Source organism: Stenella coeruleoalba, assembly GCF_951394435.1.
Source record: "Stenella coeruleoalba genome assembly, chromosome: 1".
NCBI lineage: Eukaryota > Metazoa > Chordata > Mammalia > Artiodactyla > Delphinidae > Stenella > Stenella coeruleoalba.
Genome location: NC_137169.1, coordinates 147,440,949 through 147,461,228, shown reverse-complemented (window position 1 = coordinate 147,461,228; position 20,280 = coordinate 147,440,949). Strand labels below are relative to the sequence as shown.

General features: G+C 48.0%; 1 protein-coding gene and 1 long non-coding RNA gene across 4 annotated transcripts in view; one reads left to right on the top strand and one right to left on the bottom strand.

Annotated features, from left to right (window-relative positions):
• COQ8A (coenzyme Q8A) overlaps nt 1-7,023 on the bottom strand; it is a 49,424-nt gene extending 42,401 nt beyond the window's left edge. The window contains exon 1 of one of the 3 annotated variants that reach the window (XM_079942715.1): nt 6,917-7,023. The gene's annotated coding sequence lies outside the window, so the exon portion shown is untranslated. Of the gene's footprint in view, nt 1-1,168; nt 1,215-6,916 lie in introns of those variants that run through there. The other 2 variants (XM_079942719.1, XM_079942718.1) reach the window with 2 other exon arrangements.
• Nucleotides 7,024-7,175: 152 nt separating this feature from the next.
• Nucleotides 7,176-18,336, top strand: LOC307193544. Its single transcript, XR_013830352.1, has 3 exons — nt 7,176-7,783; nt 12,785-13,114; nt 17,626-18,336. It is a non-coding gene; the product is annotated as an uncharacterized lncRNA (long non-coding RNA).
• Nucleotides 18,337-20,280: the final 1,944 nt, after the last annotated feature.

Genomic DNA, 20,280 nt, shown 5'->3' with positions numbered 1-20,280 from the left:
GTCTCCCAGGCTGCATGGTGCGCTCCTGGAGAGAGGATCTCTTACCCAGACCTATACTCCCCTTGAGGGTTGGTGCTGTACCATGTCCACACCAGCAGTTTAATACCCACGGGTGCCCAGGGGCTCCCCAGCTTCTCAAGCTCCCTCTTCTAGAACCCAGAACCCAAGAGACACCAGGGATGCTAAGCATCTGGGAAACGCTCTTCCTGTCACCAATCACCCTGAAACCGCCACCACCCAGAGCCATGGACACAGCGGCAGCAGCGCCCTGTGTTAAATGGGGTGAGGACAGAGGAGGGAGGATGGAGGAAAAGCGTCGTTCACAGGGGCCCGGAGCCTGCTCGCGTGCGCACACAGACACTGGGAGGGAGGGGTGGCGGCACACCCAGGATGCGGCACCTCTACTGCGTCCTCTGCTCGGTCCCACTCCTTGCTTAGAAGAAGAGTGAGAGGGAAGAGGGACAAAAGACAGCAGGCCTGGCTGCCAGTGAGCTCACGCGCGCTGGAACAGGGGCACAGCAGGCCTGACCTGTACGTGGTGCCCAGCCCTTGCTCTACCAAATGCTGGCTGTAAACACATTAGGGGGCAAGAGCCACAAACTGCTTTTTCGATCTCAGACAGATGGGGAGATGTTTGCTCCAGCACCTGTCAAACAGTCACCACCTGCAGGTCACAGGGCAACCTATTCTTACCTTCACCCTCCCCTGAGCCAGGACCCGGGCCAAACGCAGAGAAAACATGCCAGACAGAAAGCAAACACCGGCTTGACCCCAGGATCTGGATTTAATGTAAAAGTTCTGGGTGTGTGAACAGACCCCAGGACCTCCCATCCCGCCCGGCAGACGGCAGGATCATTGCCATCAGGCCCTCCGGTTCCCAGACAACAAGGGTACTACGATGAGGCTGATGGAGGAGGGTGGCCAGCCAGGCCCGGGTTCCAGGCCCACCCTGGGCACCAGCCACATGTGACCCTGGGCACATCCGCTCTCCCTTGGGCCTGAGTTTCCCCGTTTCCTCATGTGTAAAACAAGGTGATTGACCTAGATGATTTCCAGTTCCCAGAGATTAGGACACGGCCGTTTACCCTGAGCACAGAAGGGCTGGGCTGAGAATGGGGATTTAACAGGTTCTAGAAAGAATCATACACAAAAGAATCTGAGTACTAACCCTTCTAGACGTTCTATGAAAATAGCAAGTGTGGAGGGGCAGACCAGCTTCTCGGGGGCGGTGAGGTGTTTCCCAGGCCAGCAAACACCTCTGGGAAAATGCAGCGGGGGGCAGGGGCAGGGAGCGCGCCCCTTCTCAGACGGCCAGGAAACCCATCCTGCCCCGTTACACACGCACGCACGCACACGCGCACACACACACACGTACACACACGCGCGCACGCACACACACACACACCCCTCCTCAGAGGCTGGCAGGAGCCCGGCTTCCCCTTCAAGCGCCACCCCCAGCCCAGCCTCCCCCTCTCACATCAAGCAGAGGGCCTCACTCACTGCAACTGACCTCTTGTTTCCTCAAAACAGAGGCAATCAGATGTGCTCACCCTCAACCCTCGGTCCGGTCTCAGCCCTCCCCCCCCATCCTATCTCCTCCCCGCACTGGCCATTCCCCTCCTCCCTCTCCCTCCTCCTTTAGGACTTTGCCCCGGACCTATTTTTCATTTTGCCTTCAATGTCTCCTTCCACAAAAGCTTTCCCCCTCAAGCCCACAAACCCCGCTCTCGGCTTTCACGTACCAAATACTGAAAAACCTCCCGTGGACTCTGCTTCTCCTTCAGCCTCATCCCGGCCAACCCTGCCTTCCCTTCTCCCTCAGCACAGGCTGCCCCGACCCCGAGCTCTCCCCCTGTGGCACTCACCACGGCCACCTGATGGTTCCACCTACCTGAGTCAACACCACCCTCCTCGGCCTTTCCAGCGGGTCCCACCCTCTCCCCTGAAATCCTCTGCTGAGTTGCCATGTCTCACCCGGTCCCTCCTCAACCTCCCTCACCAGCTCCCCCTCCCCCCCTCCACCTCCACAGGAGTCCCCAGGCCTGGTCCCCAGCCCCCATCCTCCCTGCTCTCTACGCTGTCCCCTGGGCTGCTTCAGCCTCCCCACGGGCTGGCAGCTCCCCCAGGACCGTGCATCCCATTCCCAGGCTGGGCAGGCCATCTCAACCACTGGCCCAATTCTAGAACAAATCCAGTTACACACATGCCACGTCTCTCCCTCCAAGTCCCACAGGCACCGATGAAGGGGCACAGGGAACCCGGGGGGGCGGGGAGGACGGAACCGTTCTGGACCTTGACTGTGGTAATGGTTACATGACTATATGCATTTGTCAAACGGCACAACCGCGCACGAGAAAGTGTGAATTTACGGTATGCAAATTGTACCTTAATAAAAAAGGATAGGAAAAAAGTCCCGCAGGCACCTCAACCCCTTCCCGTCTAAAACTAACATCACCGTCTTCCTGCCGCCAGCCCAGCTCCGCCCCCTCTGTTTTCAGCGGTGACACCACCATCCACCCCAAACAGTCCCCACCGCTCCCTCCACTAGAAATCTCAGCGCAGTGGCCAAGCAGTAACGTATTCCAGAGAGTCCACCTGCGCAGGTTTATAACCTCTTGAATCTACGCCTTCATTCCACCTCCCCACTACCCGCCACCTGGGACTCAGGCCGCCTTCACTTCCCACAGGCCGCCTCACGGGTCTCCCTCCCCATCCACCCTGATCTCTCAAAGTGACCCACTCCAAGACCCCTTCTGCACAGCCTGCCTGCCTGAGTGCCCTCCCCTCTCCTCCCCACAGCAGCGCCCACCTTTGCCCCTCCCTGCTCAGGCGTCAGCTTCAGATCCTTCTCTCCCATGGAAACCTGTTCCTCCTTCAGGCCCTAGCTCCTAGACCTCCCAGCACAGGAAGGCGGTTTCCCAGCCCTTCTCCAGCAGAACCAGCACCGCTGCGCCCTGGGTTCCCACAGCAGAGGACTGCACCCGCCCTAAGTCCTGCACGGTCTGCCAGTACCCACAGGTACCCACGTCCACTGTGCACATGCCAGGGCAGGGAGCCACCTCCCTCTCTGTCAGAGCCCACTAGGCTGCAGCTGAGTTGTGGGCGCCCAGGGAACTCTTTCTGGCCTGAACTGAACTGTCAGGTGAAAATTACCAGGAGCCTATGCCAAAGCCCTCCTGCCCCCCACCACCCCGACCCTACGGAAGCCCAGTGGCAGCAATGCTGCTCAGACTATCCTAAACTCCTAAGGGCAGATCAGACAAGCTGCTTCAACAGGAAATGGGGTGGGGGACTCACCCCACTCTGCTCCCTTGCCCAGCCTCCCGCTGCTCCCCTGCCACTCCCTACCCTCCGGCCAGACTGCACTCACCCCTACCAGACACTCAGCCACCCCAATGCCTCTGCTCGAAGAACCCACTGCCTGGACCAATGCTACTCAAAGAATGGTCCTTGGACTCATATTGTCATCCTCGGTGAGATAACAGGAGTAAGGGCTCAGAAACTTTCACAGCAATTTAGCACCGTCAGGACATTTTTACTGTGTTTTGCAAAAGCGCTGGTCTGCAACAAACTGGGAAAAAATAAAACCTGGCCTTCAGCATAGAGCGTCTGGGAAGCACTGGCCCTTCACCCCTCCAAACTCCTGCCTCTTCCTGCTGAAATCTTTCTCATGCTCAGAGTCCCAGCTAACACGCCTTCTCCTCCAAGAGCCTTGCCGTTTCCACCAGCCAGAAGCGGTCTGATCTAGACCCGGAGCCCTAGATCTGCACACTGAGGGTGTTTAGGTGGTATCTGCACACCCCTTATTACAACTCCCTGAGGTCCGGGAACCAAGGAATTGTTCACTTTTATATTTCCAATGCCACGCTCAAGGCAGACAATCAGTCAATATTTGTTCAACTAGGAGGGAATAACCCACAGTTCCAGAGCGGGCTTTTCTTCAGGGCAGGATGTGGAGAAGCACCAACCCTTAGAGCACACAGGGATTTTCCAGGTTTCTAGCAAGTGCAGCCCCTCTCCCTCAGCCCAGATGGAAATGGGCTATTTTAAAAAAGCAAGTCGAGGACTCCGGAGACAAGCACTCAGTCACTATTCACTACAACAGACTCTACAATACCCTGAAAGGGCAAGGTGAGTGAAAAACACTCAGCTTTCTCATGAATCCTTCTCTACATGCACAGAGTAAAAAAAAGGAAATCCAAGTATGGAGAATAAAAAGAGACTTTCAGGGTCATTTCCAATGTTAGATATTCTGTGGGCCCCTGACCTCAAAGCAAAAGGTCAAGGGCTCAGGAGCCTGTAACCCCACGACAAACATGCTTGTGGACAGACCAGTGGACACCCACTTGGGTCTGAAAAGTGTGGGGATCAGCCCACCCAGACACATCAGGGTCTGCCTCAGAGTCGGTGGACCCCATCCCCCACATAGGTGCAACTCCTCAAGGAGCAGGGCCCTCGCACTCCCCCTCTCCCACTGGCTCTTCTTTCTACTGGCTCTCCCAGGTTCCTGGCTGTTGTTTAGCAAGAATGCTGGAACTATTTCCAGATGCCACTGTCAGATCAAGACAACTCTCTAAATATTCCTGTCTAATTTTGCACACAGCTCTTGTTTCAACTGACAAAGATAATGACTCAGTATCCACGGCTCTTGATGGAAAATTATCGTGCCAAGTTTGGAGCTTCCCAATAATACACTCCTGTAAACTTCTTTTTGAGAAAAGAGAAGTGACCTCCCTGTCCAGATTCTTCTCTATAGGCAAGAAAGGGCACCCAAAAGACACCCTAACTAACCAAGGAATGTTATGGGAAAATCCTGATACATCCCCATAGGATCAATTAACAACAAGAAAAAGAAATTCATGGCAGGGGTTTCAGATGTTTTTCCTTGCCCTGTACAATGATCACCATTCTTCACTTTTCTGCGTCCCCACCAGTTTGGGACTTTGAGGTTTGGGGCATAAATTCTGGGTTACAGTGAAGGCAAAATCTAGACTCAGAAGTAGTGTCTTTCCCCACACAAAAAGAAACGGCTCACTGTCTCTGATGCTTCAATCAACTGTAAAAGAACTGTACAAATTGTAGTGTCCATCCTGCGCTCCTGGGTAGCCCCTCTCTTGGAGGAGTACATGGCACATGTACATACACCCACATATATGTCTGAAATGCAGCCACACACTTACTCTCTGCAGACCCAGGCCTGGCACCCTCCCACATCATAAGACATAAGAGATATCTCAGCAAATCAGTAAGGATGAGCAAAGCATCACCTTGGAAAAGCCACTTATGGATAACTGAATTGGCCTTTCTGCCAGCATTCAGACAGTATAAATTTGTTTGCTCACTATTTAAAAACTGCCCCATGGTTATTTCATATGCGTATCTCCCACAGTCTTGCAAAGTCCCCAAAGACAGAAACCACAAGTCTCCCACTTCTTTTGTACTCTGGACCCAGCCAGTCACTGCCATGCACCCAGCAGGCACAGCAAATGACCATGGGTTTCCTCACTCCTATCCCCCCAGGTGCAGAGTGGGGGACTCCATTAAAGCCCAACCTACAGGGCTTCTATCATTGGTTTAGGACAGAGATGCTACCCTTTACATAAACCTCTCAGCCAGTCATGGACAGGTCCTAGGGGGCCTCTGGCAGTATGGGAAGACTCTTTTTACAGTTTTACCTCAGTGGTTCTCAACCAAGGCTGCTTTTGTCCTCTAGGAGACATGTGGCAATGTCTGGAGACATTTTTGGTTGTCACAAATAGTGTGTGTGTGTGTGTGTGTGTGTGTGTGTGTGTGTGTGTGTGTGTGTGTGTGTGTGTTGGGGGGGTGGGGGTTACTAGCATCTAATGGATAGAGGCCAGGGATGTTGCTAAAGGTTGAGAAACGCTGTCTTATGTGACACACACGTAAGTGCTCACCTTAGTTCACTTTTCCTTTGAGTTGCCCAAGGTCAGGCCCAAAATCCTAACCCTGCCTTGTCTGCATTATTTGCAAAGTTGAAAATGCCCAAAGTCATCACCAGTCTGAAAGATGCTGCTCCTGAGAACCACCAGCCCCTGCTTTGCTTCTTCTCCGGAGATGGGCCCTCCTGCCAGCATGACCCACCCATGCACAGCATGACAACTGGCAGGCTGGCATCAGGCATGCTCAAATCCTTTGGCAACAAGTTAGACCTGGCAGGCCCAGCTCCTCAGTCTTCTGTCACGCACACCCAAGGTGCAAGTGAGCATGGACAAGTTTTCCAATGGGCTGCAGGCCCTACCCTGGATGAGAGGTTGCACTTAAGTCTCTCACCCTTCAGAGGACTGGCACCTGTCGTCCAAATGGAGAGTTCCAGCATCCAGGCCTGCCCCCGCAGCATTTTCCATCCCACAAGGCACATGGGAGAACTGGCCTGGGTTTGGCAGAGGGGCAGAGACTGGGCAAAGGCACGAGTTTAGGCAATTAAGCCCAAACCATTCACAAGACCCCCGGAGATTGGAGAAGTAGGAGGAGGGGCCAAAGAAAAGCCAACGGAGGAAAGGACCAAGAAGGGTCCTCTTTCCCAAGTTCACCCAAAACCCCCAACTGTGGAACCCAACAGCTGGCTCGGGTCAAGCGAGTCAAAGTCCTGGCACAAACCTGGGGCCAGGGGCAGTTAGCGCCCCTGAGACAGTGCAAAGGCAAGAAAGCAGTACTGTCGACCAAAAGACAAGGCACCAGCACGCGGCCCTCGTCCCCTCCCCGAGACAGGTATGGGCTAAGGTGGGCACGGGGGTAGGAGACAGCCGCAGGGCGCCCGGAGCTTGGGGCAAATGAAACTCGCAAACGGGAAGCCGCGCTGTTACTTGAGGATACAAGAAGGGCCCAAGCGGGTGGTGAGCACAGATCTGGCCGCAGGCAGACGGCGCCCAGGGCACGCGGTGGGCGGCAGCCTTACCCGGCTGCAGGAAGCTGGGATCCGCGGTCACCTTCGCGCAGCCTCCGCGCGCTCGCCGTAGCGTAGACACCCGGCATGCACTCCGTATCTGTTTACCAGCGCGCCCTAGCCCAGAGACCCAGCGCCGGGAGCCCCGCCCCGCAGGCCACTCCCATTGGCTGCGCCGCCTCCCCCGCCCCCAGTCCAACGTCGCGCGGCGTGGGGCAGCGTGCACGGCCCGTGCGCTCGACCCGCGGCCAATCGGGACGGAGGGCAGAGAGAGAGGAGCCAATGGGAGGCCGCCCCAGCGCGCGGGCCCCTCCCGTTCTTCCCTACCGCCAGCCCTTTCCTCTGGTTGGGAAGGCTGGGTAAAGGCTGGGCTGCAGGCGTGGGTGCTCGATGCGGCTGCACCCCGAGAACTAGCCCTTCGGTAGATGAGGCGGCGGGCGCAGCCGCGGTGACCAGCGGTTGGATGTCACGTCCCGGCCGGTGCTCGCTGGGCCTCCGAGCGGGACTGGAGGGGAGGCAGTGGAAGGAACTGACGTGACTGCAGCGGGCTGGCCCGTGCTCTCCTTTATGTAACGAGGGCCCCCTCCCAGTTCCCACGAAAGACTCCCACAGAAGGTGGAAGCGCTGTGGGCCGGCTGAGTGCGGGCCCGCCTCCGGCGCCCGGCCCCACCCACATGTCGCGTTTCTCTTCTGGCTACGAGTGTTGGCCCTACGGGCGCGTCCCAGGCTGGGTCGCCCGAGCAGTGGCCCCGGTGCGTGCGGGGTCGTATACCCCTGTTAGCAAGGCTCTTCGCGGAGGCCCGGCCCTCCTCGGAGTAGTGGGCGCAGGCCAGCACGTGGAAGGAGCGGAAGCGGGCTCTGCGGCGGCCGGCCGGCTCGGTAAGAAGCGGAAGACAGGGAACTGCCCCCTGAGGAAGTGCCTCCTCCCAAACGGAGTGGCCCCAAATCTCCTCGTCAGCCCGAGATATCAGACTTGAGCCCCGGTTGTCTTGACCGTTTCCACTCCCTGGTCTGCAAATCTGTCCAGGGATGTCGGTGGAGAAAAGGGAAATCAGAACAATTTAGTGACTCTTTCACAAAACTAGATACTCAAGCCAAAGGATTGTCCTTTTTTCCGAGGTGATTTTGAGGAATTAACATTTAACATTTTGGAAACTTGTTTACTATTACTACTTAGGAAAATTGACCGTTGTATGCTGATGCCTGCAATGGGGGGAGAGGGTTGTGATGAAATCCAGACGTGAACCGAGCTTCACCGTTCCTCATGGACGCTGGAGCCCGGCGTCCAGGCCGTCCTGGCCGTGGGACCTGAGTTGCGGCAGCGTGTCCCCCGCGGCGCAGAAGCGGAGCGTGCGGGACCGGGGTGGCACAGCTGTGCGCTTCTCTGGCCGGGTCCTCTGCGCTGCCGGGTCTCCTCTGCAGGAACGTTCACATACTCTTACCAGTCCAAATTCTGTACACACGCCCCACCCCCAATCATCTCCACATTAAGTACAACGTATATTTTGAGAGAGAATTAAGGAGGTTTTGACAAGTTTCAAGGAACTGCCCCAAGCAGGGTGGGGCTAAGAACTGGGAACTTGCCTTGGGTAGGCAACTGGCTCCCTTTTACCACACAGGAGAGAAAGTTCCAGCCCCCTGGGTTAGGCCTTCAAGGGGTGTACATTGCTCCCTCCTAAGCTAACTGTTCCCTTAACTGCCTGTGTTCCTCCAACCCCTGCCAGCGTAGTGACCTCTACCACTGCCCATAGGATAATGGAGTCCCCAGTTCATCCCTTCCCATAATGTACAAACTCTACCTGGTGAGACTTCACTGGGAAGAGGGTGTGATTTTCATCAGCTCCAGCTTCTGCCGAAGGGGAGAGAGGATGTGGTGCTTTAGCGAGGAGGGAATTGGGTACTTCTATGCCAGTTCAGTCTCACTCCACCAGCAATGCCAGGGTTAGCTTTTCTCTAAAGTACCTGAAGACCAGCATTACCCAGTACCATAAACATTAGTTTTTCTTCAGAGACCACCAGTCTAGTTTACTGGAGAAATACCCCCCAACTAGTTTATGCAAGTTGTGAAATATGAAATTATGTGAAATGTGAAATTATGACCTCAGCTTTATTGTGCTAAAAACACCCTTCTTTCCTGACCTGACTTTTTTATTGCAAAAATTCCCCCCATTAACCTCCAACACTGTTGGTGGGAATATAAGTTGGTACAACTATTATGGAGAACAGTATGGAGGTTCCTTAAAAAACTAGAAATAGCACTACCATATGATCCAGCAATCCTGCTCCTGGGCATATATCTGGAGAAAACCACAATTCAAAAAGATACATGCACCCCAATGTTCATTGCAGTACTGTTTACAATAGCCCAGACGTGGAAGCCACCTAAATGTCCATCGACAATGGAATGGATAAAGAAGATGCGGTACATATATACAATGGAATATTACTCCGCCATTAAAAAAAGAACAAAATAATGCCATTTGCAGCAACAGGGATGGACCTAGAGATTGTCATCCTGAGTGAAGTAAGTCAGACAGAGAAAGACAAATATATCGCTTATATGCGGACTAAAAAAATTGTACAAGTGAACTTATTTACAAAATAGAAATAGAGTCACAGATGTAAAAACAAACATGGTTACCAGGGGGAAAGCAGGGGGAGGGATAAATTGGGAGATTGGGATTGACATACACTCCTATATATAAAATAGATAGCTAATAAAGACCTACTGAATAGCACAGGGAACTCTACTGAGTACTCTGTAATAATCTATATGGGAAAAGAATCTAAAAAAGAGTGGATATATGTATAAATGACTCACTTTGCTGTACAGCAGAAATTAACACAACATTGTAAATCAACTACACTCCAATAAAATATTTTTTTAAAAAAGATTCCCCCATTACTTCAAGTTAAAGATTCCTTCAAATTTTTTGGTTATGATAATGGCATTGTAGTTAGGTTTTTTTTTAAAGAGTCCTTATGTTTTAGATATACACACTGAATTATTTCCAGATGAAATAATAAAATGCATGGGATTAGTTTCCAAATGCTACAGGGCTGGAGGGAAGAATGGGTCATGAGTTGATAACTGTGAAGGTATGATGGATATATATAGTGGGGTTCATATTCTGTTTATGTTTGTTTGAAATTCTTCATAATAAAGTTAAAATAAAAAAGAAATCTGGGCCAAAAAAAACCAGTTGGAAGATAATACTAATAATAAAGGCAGAGTGAACGACGAGAAAACAACGAATAACAATCGTTACTACTCTTCTAGGTATAAACTCACTACAAAGTAAGAGCAAGAATGAATCTAACTGCAGCTGATAAAAAGACAGCCAGAAAATTCAAAATTAGCAAGAAGATATTTGAAGCATGGATTTATTCACTATGTACCTCACTCCGAGTGTCTGAGATATTATTGATTATATGATACGTCATTTTAATTATCGACTTTCTTTAAATTTATCTTAAACTTCTAAAAATTTACATTTTTGTATATCTTTTCTAATGGGCATAATATATTAATACAGTATTATTCAAAACACACACAAATCTGTGTATACATACATGCACATGTACGTATATACATATTCTCCCAATAAGCAAAGATGCCAATGCCTGGGACGTTTGGGTGAGAAGCATGATGCTGCAGCAATTCCCCTCTGATCTCAAAATTTCTTCCTTAATAGCAGAGACAGAGAAGGCAATTATCAATTTTTCTCACTCCACTCAGTTATTCCTATCAGCATACAAACGTTTTAACTGTCTCTCACTCTTCATCCCATCTCCATTTCTCTGCTCCCATTTTCAGCAAAGTCATGGAAGAATTGCCTATATCCATTTTCTCCTCCTTTTCTTCCATTCTACTTGAATCAATCTAGTCAGCTTTACCCCCCATCATTCCCATAAACTGCTCACCAGTGATCTCCATGTTGCCAAATCAAGTAGTCAATCCTCAGATCTCATCTTAAACTATCAGCAGCATTTGACCCAGTTGATCACTCCCTTCTTTTTTCTTAGTGGTTGCCCTGGGGTATAATTAACATAACATTCTAGTTCAAATTAATACTAACTTAATTTCAATAATATACAAAAACTTTGCTCCCATATGGCTCCGTTCTCCCCTCTTTTGTGCTGTTATTATTATACAAGTTATATCTCTGTTCATTTTATGCCCATCCCCACATATTTATCATTGTTGCTTTATGTAGTTATTTTTTAAATCAGGCAAAAAAATAAAGAGTTACCAACAAAAATATACCTATGCTGCCTTTTATATTTACCTATATAGTTTCTCTTACCATTTTCTTTATTTCACCATGTGGATTTGAGTTATTGTCCTTTCATCTCAGCCTGAAGGACATACTTTCTTTCTTACAGAGTGTATGTTCTAGTGATGAATGCCCTTGGTTTTGTTTATTTAGGAATGTCTTAATTTCTCCTTCTTTTTTTTTTTTTTTTTTTTTGCGTACCTGGGCCTCTCACTGTTGTGGTCTCTCCCATTGCAGAGCACAGGCTCCGGACGCACAGACTCAGCGGCCATGGCTCACGGGCCTAGCTGCTCCGCGGCATGTGGGATCTTCCCGGACCGGGGCACGAACCCGTGTCCACTGCATCAGCAGGTGGACTCTCAACCACTGCACCACCAGGGAAGCCCCCTCTCCTTCATTTTTAAAGAATAGTTTTGCTAGATATAGAATGTTTCATTGACAAGGGTTTTTTTTCTTCAGTACTTTATATCATGCCACAGATTTCTGCCTTCCGTGTTTCTGATGAGAAATCAGATGTCAATCCTATTAAGGATCTTCGTGCATGATGAGTTGCTTCTTTCTTGATGTTTTCAAGATTCTCTCTGTCTTTGTCTTTTGATAGTTTGATTATCATGTGTCTAGTTGTTTCTCCTATCTGAGTTTATTCTATGTAGACTTCAGTGTGCTTCTTAGACATATAGATTAATGTTTTTTATCAAAATTGGGAAGTTTTCTGCCATTATTTCCTCAAATATTCTTTATGTCTTTTTCCCCCTCTCTCTTCTCCTTCTAGAACTCCCATTATAGGTATGTTGCTATATTTGATGATATCCCACAGATTTCTGAGGCTGTGTTCATTTTTCTTCATTTTTTTCCTTTCTTTTCTTCAGACTGGATCATCTGAATTGGTTCCTATCTTCAATTTCATTGATTCTTTCTCTGGCCTGCTCAAATCTACTGTTGAGCTCCTCTGGTGAATTTTTCATTTTACTTATTGTATTTTTCAACTCTAGAACTTCTATTTGACTATTTTTTAACACTTTCTATCTTTTTATTGATATTCCTTACTTGGCGAGACATCATTCGCATATAAACCCGGAGTTTGTTGTTGCTGCTGCTTACTGTGCTATTATTCTTTGTTTGCTTAGTGACTTTTCTGAACTAATTCTGTAAAGTCTGATTTTGTTGTATGTGGCCACTGAAGTCTCTACTCAGTTAGCTTAGTGGTGAGCTAATGATAAGACAGAGATTTCCTTAAATGCCTGGAACTAATAAATCATCCAGTCTTTGCTGAGGGACTCTGCGTGCACGCTGGGGCATGATTTCAACACTCAGCCAGGCAGTCGACAACTCTTCCTCAACCTAACTTCCTGCTTCTGCAGAGCCTCACAGTCAGAGGTGAGATCTTAGTGCCTTCCCTGAGCATATGCCCAGCCCTGCCATGTGTGTGGCCTTCTAGAGTCCCAAGAATATGTTAGATTTTCAAAGTCCCTGTGGATGTCTCATTCCCCAGCTCTCCTTAAGCTTTCTGGTTAGTCTATTGTTTGTCTCAACTGTGATCCACTGCCTCAGGCAGCTGCGAAGTTAAAACATATGTCTGTAAATTTTTTTTTTTTTTTGACAGATTCTTCTTAAGAAAAATGGTTTTGGGCTTCCCTGGTGGCGCAGTGGTTGAGAGTCCGCCTGCGGATGCAGGGGACACGGGTTCGTGCCCCAGTCCGGGAGGATCCTACATGCCGCGGAGAGGCTGGGCCCGTGAGCCATGGCTGCTGGGCCTGCGCGTCCGGAGCCTGTGCTCCGCAATGGGAGAGGCCACAACAGTGAGAGGCCCGCGTACCACAAAAAAAAAAAAAAGAAAAAGAAAAAGAAAAATGGTTTTCACACTGGGTAAGCTTGAGTCTGGTCACATACAGACAGCCTTGCAAGTGGAGTCTTCCAGAGAACCACCAGACAGGTAAAATAATGACAATGCTCTGAGAATTTGGCTTTGAAAAAGTTCCAGTTCCATTATGCTCCCTTGGCCAGGCTGAACCAGGAATGTGGACTGTTATTTTTCAAGCTACCACATAGCTGGCGGGGGGTGGGGGTGGAGGCAGGGCACAGGTGAGACTAAAGCAAGTTACACCACCACAAAGCTCATTTTTCTTACTGAGATTCAGCCATTTCTCTTCACTCCCCAGGTTACTGCAAGCCTTTGGCTAGTTTGCAAAGTTCTGAAAAAAAAAGTTGATTCTGAATATTTTTGCCAGTTTTTTCATTGTTTTTGTGGAGGACAGAATTTTCAAATGCCCTTCCTTTGCCATTTTCTCTAATATCACCCCACTCCCTCCTTCTTGAAACAGTTTTTTTAAATTTAGCCCCTGGAACATTATACTCTGCTAGTTATCCTTCTGAGAACCAGCGTTTTCTCCTCAATTTCAACTGCTGGGTCTTCCTCATCTTCCTGACTTCTAAATATTGGAGGGCCTCAGGACCCAGTCCTTGTATCCCTTCTCTGTCTGCACCCACTCTCTTAGTGATCTCATCCACTTCCCATAACCTGACAACTTCCAAAGTTTTAACTCTGCCACGAACCTCTCCTGTGAATTCCAGACTCACAAATCCAACAGCCTATAAGGATCTTCACTACGATGTCCACTAGTTATCAAACTCAAAATGTCCAAGGCTGAACCCTTGATTTACCACCCATCCCTGCTCCTCCCCTAAGGCTCCCTGCCTCAAATAAGTGGCCTTCATTCACTGCTCAGACCAAAGACCTTGGCATTCCCCTTGACTACTCTGTTTCTTTCATACTTCACATCAAATCCATGAGCAAATTCTTCCACTCTGTCTGAAAAATACACCCTGAATCAGCCAATTTTTGCCTCAGCATCACTGCCACCCGAGTTCAAACCAACATCTTCTTTCACCTGAATTATTCTAAATAGCCAATGAACTGATCTTGTTTCCACACATCATCTTACAGTGATCTTTTTTTGTTTGTTTGTTTCTTTGCTTGAAAACAAAAGTCAGATCATGTTATTTCTAAACTCAAACCCCTCTGATGGCTTCTCATCCTACTCAGAATGAAATCCAACATTATTACATTGCTCTTTAAGACCCAGCATAATCCTACCCCCAGGTATCTTTCAGATGTTATTTTCAATTGCCCTCTCCCTCTCTAATTTTATTCCAACCAAAAAAGGCCTCCTTTCAGTATTCGCCTAACATGCCAAGAACTGTCCCATGTCAGACTTTGCACTGACCCTTCCTTCTGCCTGGAACACTCATCCCTCAGACATCCTCATGGCTCACTCCCATGCTTTATGTGGTTCTGTGACAAAATGTCACCTTATTAGGGAATTCTTTCCTGATCATCCTACCAAAATATGACCTATCCTGTTCCTTAACTTGTCTTAAAAGGACTCTTTATTCCCTTATCTTGCTTTATTTTTCTTCCTTGTACTTTTTAATCACCTAACATATTTCTATTTACTTGTTTGTTTAATCATCTGTATCCCCCAACTGGAATGTAAGTTCTATGAGAGCAAAATCTTTGTTTCTTTAATTCACCATTGTATTCCCAGAACCTAGAACAGTTCCTGGCAAATAGTAAGTTTATGGTTAAAAGCATGGACCTTGGACCCAGAATGTCTGGATTAGAAACCCAGCTCTGCTACTTACTAACTGTGTGACCTTGAGGTAGTTACTTAACTTTTCTGTGCCTCAGTTTCCTCCTTTGTAAAATGAGGATAATACTAGTATCTATATGTAATAGGGTTGTTGAGGATTAAATGAATTAATATATGAAAAGTACTTAAGATGGTGCCTATCACATGTATACTTTATATAATTCTAGTTATTATTTTTGCTTAATAAATGAATGATAAACCCAACATTGTAACATGTATTCAGCAAGATACTATATTAATATCCATTTTTCACTAAATTGTTACCATACATACACCTGAAAATGACTTCTAGATTTTGAAATGAAAAAAATTAAATTAAAAAGGACCACATTTTCTGCAATTTCATCTAATTTATTAGCTATGGTGTTTCAAGTACTTTTAGACCATCTTGATATTACTAACCCATAGTAAAAATCAACTAGCTTACTTAATAATTGCATCTTTCATTTCTAAGTCAAAGCTTAGTCTTTATTGATAATACTTAGAAAATTTATATACTGGTTGCAATATTTTCTCTTTAACACTAGGTTCTGAAGTAGAAGAGCTTAATTTTCTAGCTAAGAGGTTGATAAATCATAACTTTCAGACCTGGAGAAAAAATTCTGAGGCACTTTTGTAGAATTATGATTTTCCTGCTCCACATTACCTAGTAGTGTTCAACGTCAGTATTCTTTTTGATTCTGTTAAAGAAAAAAATTCATGGCACTTGTTAAAGATGGTAAAGCAAGGGGCTTCCCTGGTGATGCAGTGGTTGAGAGTCTGCCTGCCGATGCAGGGGACGCGGGTTCGTGCCCCAGTCCAGGAAGATCCCACATTCCGCGGAGTGGCTGGGCCCATGAGCCATGGCCGCTGAGTCTGCGCGTCCGGAGGCTGTGCTCCGCGACGGGAGAGGCCACAGCAGTGAGAGACCCGCATATAGCAAAAAAAAAAAACCAAATAGTAAAGCAGACATTATTCAGGCCCATTGCTATAAGTACAGGGACCACTGCAGTAGGAATTTGCAGCGGGGAGAGAGATTGGGCTCAACTCTGAATATAACATAGGCAAGTGGGAATTTACAGCCAAGGAGCTGGGTGGGAGGTGAGTGTATGGAAAATAATTAAGAGGAAACATTAGGGGTAAAGGGGATTCTAGCTAAACTAACCTAAAAGGATTCTTGCTGAAGACAGGCCAGGGTGATCAGACAACACCTGGGGGATGTTGGAGATTGAGGAGCCTGATCAGATATCCAGCAATCAGATGTGGAGGATGCGGGTTCTTGCTAAACCAACTTAGCTGGGTTCTTGATAAAGCTGGATCTTACAGGGAAATGCACAGATGGGCCTAGGAGAAGGTTCAGGAGCCTGTCTAAAGTTTGGTCAAACAAGGAAGCTTGACAGTCAAGCGAAGAATCTTTGTCAATTCCTGGACCGTTTGGCGTATATATTAAACAGCATGTGGCTAAGAATAAAAACAACTCATAACTGTGTGATAGTCAAAACCAGCAGTTCAGGAGGGGCTGTTTCAAAGTGGGAAGATGCCTGAGCAACTGGGTCAGAGCCTGCACGCCTCCTCTCCACAGGCTGCCCAGTGTGAGTGCCCCACACCACCAGGGCTCTGTTACAGGAAAACAGTTGTTTAATATCTATTTTATCCCTTAAATGTAAGAAAGTAGGAATGAAGACAAATTCCACTACTGTTTCTTTGTGGGTTTTTTTTCAATTTTTATTTATTTATTTTTGGCTGCGTTGGGTCTTCATTGCTGTGCACGGGCTTTCTCTAGTTGCGGCGAGCGGGGTCTACTCTTCGTTGCGGTGCGCAGGCTTCTCATTGCAGTGGCTTCTCTTGTTGTGGAGCACGGGCTCTAGGCACGTGGGCTCAGTAATTGTGGCACGCGGGCTCAGTAGTTGTGGTGCACGGGCTTAGTTGCTCCGCAGCATGTGGGATCTTCCCAGACCAGGGCTCGAACCCAAGTCCCCTGCATTGGCAGGTGGATTCTTAACCACTGCGCCACCAGGGAAGCCCTCCACTACTGTTTTAAGTACACGAATTTCCCACGACACCTTCGCAAACCACTGTGTGGGAACGCTGCATAGGGTGAGCCCCCTTTCCCTAAAACTTTTTCCTACTTTTAAAAAATTTTGAACATTTTAATAGATTTCGATCTTCCATTAGGTACTACATTCACATGATGATTTTTTTTTTTTTGCGGTATGCGGGCCTCTCACTGTTGTGGCCTCTCCCGATGCGGAGCACAGGCTCCGGATGCGCAGGCTCAGCGGCCATGGCTCACGGGCCCAGCCGCTCCGCGGCATGTGGGACCTTTCCGGATCGGGCCACGAACCCGTGTCCCCTGCATCGGCAGGCAGACTCTCAACCACTGCGCCACCAGGGAAGCCCCCCATTCACATGATTTTTAAACAACTATTCTGAAAAGGTTTGCAGTGAAAATTCTCCCCCTACTCCATGTCTCTCCCACCCACTTCCCAACCCCAATGCCCCCACACCCCTACACCCTCCCAACTGAAATGCAACCACTGTTCTTAAGTTTTCTGTCTCTTTTCGAAGTTTCTTCATACATATGTAAGCAAATACAAACATACAACCCTATATTTTATACTAACACTCATACTGCACACTATGTTTTGTTTCTTGATTTAAGATCACGTATAGCTTGAAGCTCTTTCCAAATTAGTATGTAGATAAGTGTCCTCGTTCTTTTTTCAGTATTATGTTATGTGCATGAGCCATAATTTATTTAACCAGTCTCCTGTTGATGGTCATGCAGACTGTTTCAATTCTTTTGCTCTTTCAGACGAAAGCAACAGGAAAAATCCTGTTTCCAAAATGTGATTGGTTTGGACCTAAGCAAGGCTGGGTTGGTGCACCGAGAAAGCAGAGCCAGTGCAGAGCCCGCAAGTACTCTCCCTGCGCTCTGAGACCTGACACCCATGACTCACTGGTTCCAAGATTAGTCACGTATGCCCAAACACCCCACGGTGAAAACAGATCATTTCTGAAGCACCAGGAATGCACCATCACAGGCCGCAATCTGAGGAGGTCGCTGGACTCAGACAAGTCCAACCCAACCAGCTAAGGGAATGACTTCAAGAGATTCCCAAGCCTGTTCAACTAAGGCCAGCCTAATGACTGTAATTAGCTGACTGAGCAATTATAAGTGATTAAGCACATTACAGAAGAGGCTCAGCTTCCCACAACTGGAAGCATCCCAGCTCAGCCCGCTAGCAATGTCGGCTGCTTTCCTCTCCGTTTCCTTAGCCTTTGCAGCACGTGTCTGCCTTCACCGTAGGGTTATGATTTTTCTTTTCCAGATTAACCTCTTTTCAACACACTGTAGCATATGGACATTAGCCAAGTATGCCTAATCATTGGTTTACTTTTTCCACTTTAAAATTGAAATATAGGGAATTCCCTGGCGGTCCAGTGGTTAGGACTCCATGGCGCTCTCACTGCCGGAGGCCCAGGTTCAATCCCTGGTGGGGGAAGAAGATTCCTGCAAGCCACGAGGTGCGGCCAAAAACATAAAATAAAATAAAATTGAAATATAACTTATATGTAGTAAAACGCACAGATCTTAAGTCTATAGTTCATAAGTTTTTACAAATGAATATATCATGTAATTAACACCCCAATTAAAATATAGAACAAATTTCTTCCCTCCAAAAAGTCTTTCATGCCCTTCTTTCCAATCACCCCCTACCTCGCTCCAGGCAACTGTTCTGATTCTAAGTGAATGTTGTTAAGGAGAAATAACTGATTATATGACATGGATTGGGAAAGAGTACCCTCTGAATTGAAAGAGTATGTAATTCATTCTCTTGTCCTTAAATTCTCAAGCATGTGTGGGCAGCCATTCTAGCTGCTGAATATGTTTTTTACTTTGTTCTCCCTCAGACAGTCACTGGATACTTTTTAAAACTTTTTAAAAATTCACTTAAATTTAGGAGCAGTTTCCAGATCTGGGCCCCAAGTTTGTAGACTAGAGCAGCAACAAATATACTGGAAGCTGAGAGCCAGGAGCAGAGCTTAATTGTATGTCAATCTCTTGCACCGCGTCCTTCTGAGCTATCCAGGGTCAGGGGTTAAGAGAGCGAGGCTGTGAAGGGGAGTTTAGAAAAGAGAGGAGAGATGTGCCCCAAACAGAAAGAGCTCCTGCTGCCAGGAACCTCAATCAAGGCAAGTAGGAGGGCTGCAAGGAAAAACACTTCAACCTAAAGGTGAGCACAGACCAAGGGCACACACAAGGCTCCATGTTACCAATGATCAAGGAGGTCGAAAGTCAATGTGAAATTTCAGTACGAGTGCAGGAGTGCCTGGTTCCCTCCAGTGAAATAAGCAATCTCTGGAAGAGACTAGGAGGCGTGAACCTACAAGTCTGGATAGGGCAGCTTGTCCTACAGGTAATTAAACTCTGGGTTCTATTTTCTTTCTCCGAGCCAGTGAGAGCGGTGTCAGCTAGTCACCCTGGTCATGGTAAAGCATGTCACATAGTTGTCCCCACCCCAAGAACCCCAGGAGTGTGTGTGTGTGTGTGTGTGGTGGGGAAAGGCATGCAGGGAGGGAGTCATAGAAGGGAGGGACGATAGCTGTATTGTTACAGGGCAGGTGTAGCTGAGAAGGAGAAACTCCTGCCTCCCGGTGCCGTGGATCCCAGGGAAGGATAGAGGACAGGCATTCTGCATCCATGAGGAGACCCCAAGCTATCTCTTACCGAGAGTCTCTGGGAAGCTGGTGCCTGGGTGGATGGGGGAGCTGTGAATTTAACTGAGAAGCAGAGCTCCTAGATCATGGTCCTGGACCACCGGTGAGGAACACTGTTCGCCAGGCTCAAAGTGACAGGAGTGGAATTGTCTTTCCTGAGGAGCCACAGAGACCTGGGGGCTCATATGGCAACTAGACAGACCAGAGACCAGTGGTCCCTGCTTGCATGTGAAAGTCAGACCCACCCCATCCCCTACTTTGAACTGTGTAAGCCTTTGGGTTTGGGGACAATTAAGGAGTGAAGGAGCCCCACGGAGGAGATACTGAACTTCCTGCTAACCAGGCAAAAGGGGAATTAAGCCGGTTTTCTTTACGGGAGAAAATAAAAGACAGGCCCACCTTGTACCCTAACTTTGTGGGGCAGTTCATCCTACTTACTCAGGTATCATCTGAACCCCCAGATTCCTTTGTACTCAGGTAACAGGTCCTGCCTAAGCAGTAACTTCTAGAACTTGTGCTCCAACTATTGCCCTTGCCTCCAGTGTCCTCCCTTCCTACCTGTAATCATTAAAATGCTACTCATTCTTTAAGACCTAATTCCAGTGTTACTTGCTACAACCCCTCTGATCACCTCAACCAGACAGTCTGTCTCTCTTCTTTACTTTTAGTGTACTTTGTTTTAGCATTTGCATGCCTCATTCAACTTTTCTTTTTATACCTTATAAATTATAAACTGCATATCTTAATA